Below are 10,134 nucleotides of genomic sequence, written 5' to 3' on the forward strand. Positions count from 1 at the left end.
TCCTCTTGGTTTTTTGAGACAGAGTTTCTCTGTATAGCCTTGGCTGTCATGGAACTCAATCTGTAGACCAGACTGCCCTCGAATTCACAGTTCTGCTTGCCTCTGCCTCTCTAGTGCTGGGATTAAAGGCGTGCGCCGCAGTGGTGGCGCACGCCTTTAATCCCAGCACTTGGGAGGCAGAGGCAGGCGGATTTCTGAGTTCGAGGCCAGCCTGGTCTACAGAGTGAGTTCCAGGACAGCCAGGGCTACACAGAGAAACCCTGTCTTGAACCCCCCCCCGTCCCCCCCCAAAAAGGCGTGTGCCACCACCGCTGGCTTTTGTCAGTACTTTTAAAAAGTTTTGTTTTACTGTTTTTCTGTATGTGCTTTAATTCATACATCAGTGCCTGTAGAGGCCAGAAGGGGATGTCACACCACCTAGAGTTACAGACAGATTTGTGGGTTACCTGTTGTGGGGGCTGGGAACAGAACTCAGGTCCTAGGTAAGAACAGTCCTAGCACCTAACGCTTGAGACACTGTGCGGCTTGTAATGTCAGTCTTTTGAGTTTAATTAGATATTTAGAGGGTGAGCTATGGTATTAAATTAAGGCTTCATTTACACACTAAGGTCATTCCTATCTATACATTATATTTTAATTTTAGGTGCTTTTAGTCGACTTTTTCCCAGCTTCTACATTATTTTTCAATGTGGTTTGTCCTATTAAACATTTTGACGCTCTTCCAGTTGCCGCTGATACTGACTGTGATGCTCTTGGGGTTGCTGGGTTTTTTTTCCCCCTCAGGAGCAGAGTTTCATCCTGAATTGTCTACCTTCTTCATGAATGATTTTTCTATAAAGTAGATTGTACCGCTTTCATCTGTCCCCTCATTTCCAAATGGTTTCTCCCACAAGCCCTCTCCTCCTCTCCGGATCCCCTGTACCGCATGGTTTGTTCCAGCAGAGGGCGGGGTACTCAGAGTGGCAACTAGGTTTCTGAGTGTAACAGAACCCCATGTCAAGAGGAACCTCCTCTTATCCGATGATGCACAGACAAGGGCCACAGTGCTTGGATCTACGTTCTTTAATCTCATTCTGTGTAATCTGGCTGGATTGCTATTCCTCTTCTGTACGGAATGGATACGTTTCGAAGATGGCGGCCTACACAGCATCGAGGGGCGTGGCCATGTTCCTCTTAAGGAATTGTATACAAAGGCTCTTGAAGCTATATATGCACGGTCTGGGCTGTTGGAGTCTTCTAGCAATGCAGGTAACGTCGAGCATGCGCAGTACATTAGTCCAGGACTTTTTTTTTTTTTAAAGGACCGGAAGTAACCTTGGTCCTTGAAGGTGGTTTTCCCCCCCAACCCCGTCCCCGCGCTGTTTCCATTGAGTCTTAAGAGCGAGAAGTCTTCGGAGATGATTCCGGTTGGTTTCAGCTAGAATTCTGTGGAGTCAGTAGTGTGTGTGTGTGTGTGTCTGTGTGTGTGTGTGTGTGTGTGTGTGTTGGGAGTTAGTGACGGGGTGCTGTCTGCTGCGTTGATGGTTGTCAGTGGCAAGGATTTCTCAGATCAAAATAACGGGACTCTGAATTTTGCAGGTGGGAGGTTGGCCGGGTGATGTGGTGATTGTCAGGACCTGTGAGTGATGTTAGGGAATGTGATGAGGGGCTGTAACACCCGAGGGCCTGTGGGGTTTGGGATCACCTTGTTTTCTAACCCGAAAGTTTAGCTCATTAATTTTTAGCCTTGGTTAATGGAAGACTTTACATTTATCTGTAGGCTTTTTATTGTTGTTTAAATATAAATGGTTTTATTTTTTTTAATGTTTTCTTTGATCCAGGCGTCATTTGGAAATGCATTTTCTGTTTCAGATAATATCTCTGGGTAGTTGGTCGAGTTGAAAAATGCTTTATGCTCGATACTATAATCACTTTTTATAAATGTCACATTACATAATCGTTCCCCAATTAATTGTATTGTGATAGATATTTTAATATCTCTATCATATGACCTTACAGTTTTGTTTTGCTTTTTGGAGCCCTGGCTGTCCTGGAACTCACTCTGTAGATCAGGCTGGTCTCGAACTCACAGAGATCCACCTGTCTCTACCTCTGGAGTTTTGGGATTAAAGGCCAGAACCACTACACCAGCAGACGTTACAGATTTTTTTTTTCCTGTCTGTTTAGTTGTGGTGGAGGTATATTGCTCACAACAGAAAGGTGATTTGTCCATCTCTCCTAGGTCCATTTCTGGCTTATATGTTTGAAGTTACATTGTTCACTTACATGTATTTTTACAAAATGTATTTATTCTTTGAAGATTCTATATAAGTATACAACGTATTTTGATCTCACCAACCCTTACTACCTCCCTCCAGTTATTTTTAATCCTAGGTATGACTAAGTCATACAAGGGATATTATTAGCAATTTGAGTTCCCGCCATCAGTTTGTTAAAGTTTATTTTCACAAATATCTTAACATTTTGCAAGTTTTCAATCTTTCGTTCAGTTCTTTTTGTTTGTTTGTTTGTTTTTTTTTGAGACAGGGTTTCTCTGTGTAGTCCTGGATGTCCTGGAACTCACTCTGTAGACCAGGCTGGCCTCGAATTCAGAAATCCGCCTGTCTCTGCCTCCCAAGTCCTGGGATTAAAGGCATGAGCCACCACCACCCGGCTTTCATTCAGTTCTTACCCCTGGCTTTTTTTTTTTTTTTTTTTGCAAAACCTATATATATTTATTTACAGGTATTAATACAGTATAATGTACATGAAAATTGAGGACATTTCTCACTAAACCAAGAACTTTACATTTTAATTTGAAATATAAAATGAAGTTTCTCCAGAGAAAAGATCCATATTAAATGTCTTACCTTTGGCTCATGTGTTAAGAGAACATTGATAAAAATCAGTGACCCGGGCTTCTCTTACTTTTAATTGAAATGAACACGGGAAGCATAAATGAATAATTTCTTTTATGTAGTAGCAAAGAGAGTCAATAACCCTTTCAGGAATGAGACTATTTCATTTCCTCCCAACTTGGATTCACCATAAACTCGATCCACAAATGAAATTGGAACCTCGCCAATGGTGTAATTCATCTGTCTTGGCTCGAACAATCATTTCCATCTGAAAGACATAGCCTTTGGAGACACATTTTTCTATTAATTTCTGTAGAACTTCTTTTCGGTATAACCTGAAGCTTCCTGTTAAGTCCGACGCTCCCGGTCTCAGCAAAATCTGAGTTATGAAATTGGCCCCACGGCTGATGATCTTTCTTTTCAAATCCCATCCATAAACACCCCCATTCCCCTTGTAGCGAGTTCCAGAGACAATATCAAAATTACCCTCCTTTTGTTTCCTGATAAATTCAGGAATAAATTTAGGATGGTGGGAGAGGTCAGCATCCATGATGATAACGTAGTTTCTGATGGCATGTTTTATTCCATGAATATAGGCAGTTCCAAGGCCCAGCTTTTTCTCCCGTGGTCTTAGGAGAATTCTGTCTGGCCCATAGATCTTTTCCAGTTGTTCAGCAACTTCTCTTGTCCCGTCTGGGCTTCCATCATCTATGATTATAATTTCATAGTTGATTGCACTCTTGGAGAAGCTCTTCACCAGCAGCCACACGATGAGCGGCAGGTTCTCCCGTTCGTTGTAGGTGGGCAAAAGCACTGAATACTTGTCCTGTCGTGAGGAGCAGCCCTGCGGCGGCCGCTGAGATGCAGCAAGGCTGCGACTCGCCCCCGTGGAAGCCATGACGGATCTGCCACCCCTGGCTTTTTAAAAGCAATTACTAGGTTTCTTTCTCTCTTTCTTTCTTTCTTTCTTTCTTTCTTTCTTTCTTTCTTTCTTTCCTTCTTTCTTTCTTTCTTTCAATAAAATAATAGAAAGAACCCATGGGTCTCATGATGAAAATAATATTTATCATTATTTTGTGTTTTTTCTTCTTTTCCTTTTTTTTTTTTTTAATTGGAGATTGGACCCAGGACCCCAAGCATGCTAGGCAAATGCTCTAACCCTGATCGCTAGCCTCCAGGCCCAGCCCAACTGCATTTACATGCATTACAGCTGTTTGTTAGTGTGTGGGGCAGTAGACTTGCCGTGTCACAAGTCTGGAAGTCAGAGAATAACCCTTGGGAGAGTTGGTTTTCTTTTTCTTTCCATGAGGGTCCTTAGGCTTGGTGACAAGTGCCTTTACCAACTCGGTCATCTTGCTGCCCACACCTGTCATGGCATATTTTATCATATATTATGGTCTGCTCAGAAGTGTGCTGCAGTCTTTCTTTCATAGCTTCTAGGTTTCCTCTTCTGTGTGCTGTGTATGGGAGCTTTCTCCTCTGAGCATAACTAGATGCCATCTGGGACTTTGCTCCAGATTATGACAGCTGGAGCAGAACTATTAGTGACAGGCCCACGGTTCTGTCATGGAGCTGTTGCTATCCCCTAGGACCTTTACCCCTTCCTCTAGCTGCAGGGGGTCTTGGGAGATGCTGCATATATGAGAAGTGGAAGATTTTAATTAAAGACTGGCTATAATGCCCAAGAGGCTGTCATCTATGAAGGGGTGAGACTTTTGGGGGTCACCCGTGCTCCTTTCAGTAACCCTCACCTGTGCTCTGTACGAAAGCCCCATAAACTCACTGGTCTAACAGTGTGGACTTGGATGAAGTTCTATTTCTGTCTGTCATGGGTGTAATCTGCATGATTAGATTTTAGCGTGTGTCTTCGTATGTAACAGCACCATTCACAGTCCCTCACCCAGCATTACACAAATACAGGTGCCAAGAATATATTTTAATATTGGGAGGGGGTGTCTTGTGGTAAATCTCTAACTAAAATAGGACCAAAGAAAACACAACTCAATAATTATGAATATAAGCTGCACGCCTAGATTGGGCAGATTCACGACTTCACTACTCTATTCCCCAGCTGTGAGATCCCTCATAACTTGCGTTTTTTCCAGGCCACATGCTTCTCCTCCATTGTCCTTCCACCTCTTGCCCCTCAGTTGCCTTCCTCTTTCTCTCCTCCCCCTAGCCTTTCTTCTCCACCTCCCCTTCTACTGCCCAAACACTGGCTGTAGCCTTTATTTTACAAATTAAGGTGGACAGGTTCACAGGAAGTCACCTGTGTACAAATTCACTCCTCAGAGCTGAATGTCTAATGGCTAAGGATCTGACCATTCTGGTTGTCTTGGTATCTCTGTGCGGCTTGGCTCCTTACAAGATCTACCACCACATTCCACAGCACTTTCCTCACAGCTCTGACTGGTCTCATTGAGGAGCGCTAAGCTTCTGGTTGCTGAGAGAAAAGGGTCTGGACTCAGGGTGATCATGCCAACTGACTGGACTTCAACCCCAGAAGCTACACCGTAGCCCCAGAGGATACTGGGAGCTCCTGTGAGGTTAGGGGAGGAGTCTTGGGGGTAGGAGTTCCTCCAAGGAGTAGGTGCTCCTGGTGTGTGGCTGGAGTCTCAGAGGAGATGCAGACAGGCCACAGGAGCAACCAGACCCCTAAACCAATCCTGATCTATTTATCGAAAATCAAGAAATACCTGAGCAAATGTCCCACTCCAGAGGCAGCGAGGGTGGACCATAATGAAAGACTGTTGTTTGTCATCCCATTGTGTTTATCTGTGTGGTCTGTGGATACAATTCCTGGTGGAAACTACTTCCTTATAGAGTTTTTGAAGGAATGGTGCCATTTCTTTTCAAATTGCCACACGGAACACAGATATTCTCTCGATTCAGTTCCTGACGTTTCTGCTTAACAGTAGGTCTCCAACTTTCATTTTTCCTCCACGATTTTTGCTGCTTTCCTCTTTTGGGAGACATTGTCAACTTTGTCTCCTCCCCCCTCTGTCGAGCTGCTGTTACCACTGTCGACATTTAATTTCAAGTTGTGGTTTTAAACATTTTACTCAGTGAGACGGCTCACTACATACGCTTGGAGACCTAAATTCAATTCCTGCAGCCACATAAACGTGGAAAGAGAACAGACCCACAGAGTTGTCTTCTGTCTCCGTACGCCATCACAGCACACACAGGCCCTTTAGCTCGGGCTAAAGGCTGCCAAGCAACACAATGCCAAGGTTTCTTCATGGTATACAGCCTGCACCTCTATATCAGCAAAACGACCTTCACCAAGCAGCTGATCTCTGGAAATCTCTCGTCCCCTGGCTCTATTTTGGTGCTATCTCCTTCGCCTCTTCTTTCCACCATGAGAACCATTGTAAATGTGACGCAGGTTCTAGTATTGCTTTTGCCATATCCTTCCAGTCTTAGGGGATTATTTTATTTTTAATAGCCCAAGAATTCAGGATTTGTTTTACAAATGGCAAATGCATTCCAAAATTAGAGACATTTTCCTTAAATTTTCTTAGTTCTAACACATCCATGGGTTGCCATTCAAGTTCCTGATCTTTGTCTGGTGGTCTTTGTTGTGTACTAATCAGATAGACTAAGGTTTGTCTTCTAATAAGCTTTGATTGGCTTTTCCTAATTTTATCTTCTGTCTTTACTTGAGTATTTTCCATAATTGAAAATTTAAATTCCTGAAACGGGAAAACCTTAAAAATCGGCTCTCAGGGGCTGGTGAGATGGCTCAGCTGTTAAGAGCACTGACTGCTCTTCCAGAGGTCCTGAGTTCAATTCCCAGCAACCACATGGTGGCTCACAACCATCTATAATGGGATCTGATGCCCTCTTCTGGTGTGTCTGAAGACAGCTACAGTATACTTATAAAAAAAAAAGAAAAAAAAAATTTGCTCTCAGTCCGGCTTGTTCCTGGGCAGCCGCCATGTTCTTGATGTTCGTGCTCTGACTACAGCTCTGGCTAGCTAGAAGCACTGGCTCTGGCACCCACGAGATGTTAACGTGGCTGCGGTCTCTGCTAGTCAGCTCCATAGAGACCATGACCCAAAGCATAGATTTTGGGCCAACCCGGTCACCCTCATGGTTCTCTGTTGAGCCCCAGACGATATCCGCCATGCTTGCGGTTCCGGTAAAATGAAGACTCTTAATGCTTAAAGCTTATCCAATGGATTTATAGATTTGGAAATGCTCAATATACAAGATGCCCACACAATTACAATTGTCACCCAATATCTAACCTTTTGATAGAAATTGCTACCCAGGACTGCTAGAGACCCAAGGTTCTTCCTCCATGTTGTTTCCCCTCCTCCTCCTCTTCCTTTTCCTCCCAACTCCTCACTCCGCCTACCTCTTCTACTGCCCAATCACGGAGCTCCACTGCAAATACAATGTAACAGGAAAATATCCTGCTACAAATTCCTCTCTAAGGTCTGTGTCCATGCATCCTATCTCTCCTTTTGTTGTTCCTGTATCCTCTGCTCCAGATTCTGCTTCCACATTTTAATTTTTCCTTTATGTTGTAATTCCGATATTCTGCTGGCTATTTTATTTTGATTGATTAATTTTGAAATGTTCTCCTCTGAGCCTTGCTTCCAATCCTCATTAGTTTCAGCTGCCGAGTCTGATCTGTGAGCGGCTGTATCCTTTGTTCTAGCATCTTTTTCAGCTCCTGTCTCCAGCCTTCGTTTTCGTCTCTCTGTTGCTTATCAGGACCTAGAAATTCCTGTGCGTTTAGTTCTAGTGTTCCCTCTCAGCCACCATGTTGCCAAGTCTTAGATTTCTCTTGCTGTTGTTCAAGATGCTCTGTAATTTCCTGTATCATCTGTTCTGGGGCCGGCTTCCATAATCTTAGCTTCTCTTTATGTTGTAATTCTGATATTGCAGCCTCTACCTTATTTTGATTTATTAACTTTACTAAATTATTCTCTAGACTCTGTTTTCAAATTTTATCGCTGTCTCTTTGCTGTTCAGTCTGATCTGTGAAATTCTGCATCCTTTGTTCAAACATCCTTTCCAGCTCCTGTCCCCAACCTTCATTTTATCTTGACCTATAAATTCCTGCACTTTTAGTTCCAGCATTTCCTCTAATCCCTTTTCTATACGTGATCTTAGCCAAAAGGCCGAGAAGCGATTCTAATCCCTTTTCTAAGTCTTGTATTTTTTTTTTTTTTATCTAGGGCCCTGTCTTTTAAGAAGACATAGTAAACCAAGATATTCAATATTGTAATAACTATAAGTGACAAGATGTCAATTTCCTTTAAATCCACCCCTGTTGAACCATTCAAAATATCATCCCAGAAAACCCAAAAGGTATTTACTGTGTTTCACTAAGTATCAATCTGCTTCTTTATTATCAATTTATAATTCTTCTTACTTGATCTGAAGCATTTTGTACCTTTGTCTTCCTCCGCTGTTTGATTCAGGACACTGCAGTCCTCTGATTTTTTTATTCGTAGGGAAGGCCTAACTGTAGAGGTGGCTTCTGTGCTTCTCTCTGTCTTTTCTTTGGGTTGCAGCTGGCAGCGTGTGCACTGATCTCAGGCAGACTGCAGTACAAGCAGTCAGGAGAGTGGAGTGTGGGTCTGGCTGTCCCATGTTTAGACGTGGGGACATGGGAAGGCAAACTCAGGTTGATGGCCATGTCAGCCCGCTGTGTCTGTGAAATGACTATGGCCAGCTGCCAAGGTCCCTGTCCCTCCCTAGGATCAGGGAACCCCAACTGTGTTGCAAAACCAGCATTGCCCAAGTCCCAGCTCAGGTTGGGGTGCTGCCTCTGGTTGCCATGGTTTGCCTGGGGCTTGGGGAGGGAGCCTCTCAGCAATTCTCCACAGACCCCTCAGATCCACTGAGTGTTCAAGCCACACATTGCTGCAGCCCCAGATCACCGCTCCAGCTGTTTACTGGGTCTGGGGGTGGGGGTGAACTTTTATCTCAGGTTAGCTGGGTTCTGAGCGAGAGATATGTTGGTGGGCCAATTTGTTGGAGTAATTTCCAACCCCAGTAAGCCCATATAAAAACCACACAACCGGGGCCGGGCAGTGGTGGCGCACGCCTGTAATCCCAGCACTTGGGAGGCAGAGGCAGGCGGATTTCTGAGTTCGAGGCCAGCCTGGTCTACAGAGTGAGTTCCAGGATGGCCAGGGCTACACAGAGAAACCCTGTCTCAAAAACCAAAAAAAAAAAAAAACCACACAACCGGGCTGGAGAGATGGCTCAGCGGTTAAGAGTACTGGCTGCTCTTCCAGAGATCCTGAGTTCAATTCCCAGCAACCAAGTGGTGGCTCACAACCATCTGTAATGGGATCCAATGCCCTCTTCTGGCCTGCAGGATACATGCAAGCAGAATACTGTATATATAATAAATCAATAAATCTTAAAAAAAACAACCCACAGCCCAGTTATTATATTTATAAGCTATATACCTAGATTGGGCAGATCTATCATTATCCTGACTTATTCCCCATCTATGAGTGCTTTGCTATTTGCAGTTTTTCCTGGCCATGTGGTTCTGTTCTTTGTTGGACTCTACCCCTTCTTCCTCCATCCTCTCTCCTTTCTCCTCTCCTTCTCCCTTGTCCCCCACCTGCCCCCACTTTCTAAGACCTCCAGCCCCACCTTTCCCTTCACTGCCCAATCACAGGCTCTAGCCTTTATTTGACAAGTTAGAATGGGAAGAAGGTTCACAAGAGAGAAGCAGAATTAACATCAGAATACAAACAGCAAGCCGGGCAGTGGTGGCGCATGCCTTTAATCCCAGCACTTGGGAGGCAGAGGCAGGCGGATCTCTGAGTTCGAGAGTTCGAGGCTAGCCTGGTCTACAGAGTGAGTTCCAGGACAGCCAGGGCTACACAGAGAAACCCTGTCTTGAAAAACAAAAAAAAAAAAAAAACAAAGAAAACAGAATACAAACAGCAGCCAGGCAGTGGTGGCGCACGCCTTTAATCCCAGCACTGGCAGGCGGATTTCTGAGTTCGAGGCCAGCCTGGTCTACAGAGTGAGTTCCAGGACAGCCAGGGCTACACAGAGAAACCCTGTCTCAAAAAACCAAAAAAAAAAAAAAAAAAAAAAAATCAGCACCAGGTCAGCCCACAACCTTTCCCCCTTTTGTCCAATTAAAAGGCTCTTTTCGCCGGGCAGTGGTGGCGCACGCCTTTAATCCCAGCACTTGGGAGGCAGAGGCAGGTGGATTTCTGAGTTTGAGGCCAGCCTGGTCTACAGAGTGAGTTCCAGGACAGCCAGGGCTACACAGAGAAACCCTGTCTCAAAAAAAAAAAAAAAAAAA

General features: G+C 44.3%; 1 protein-coding gene and 1 pseudogene across 1 annotated transcript in view; both read right to left on the reverse strand.

Annotated features, from left to right (window-relative positions):
* Positions 1 to 10,134, reverse strand: part of LOC114639028 (zinc finger protein 383-like) — a 49,168-nt gene that overhangs the window by 11,845 nt on the left and 27,189 nt on the right. The gene's annotated exons all lie outside the window — the stretch shown is intronic.
* LOC114639034 lies at positions 2,894 to 3,735 on the reverse strand (annotated as a pseudogene).

The sequence above is a fragment of the Grammomys surdaster genome, unplaced genomic scaffold (assembly GCF_004785775.1).
Source record: "Grammomys surdaster isolate TR1022 unplaced genomic scaffold, NIH_TR_1.0 125671, whole genome shotgun sequence".
Lineage (NCBI taxonomy): Eukaryota > Metazoa > Chordata > Mammalia > Rodentia > Muridae > Grammomys > Grammomys surdaster.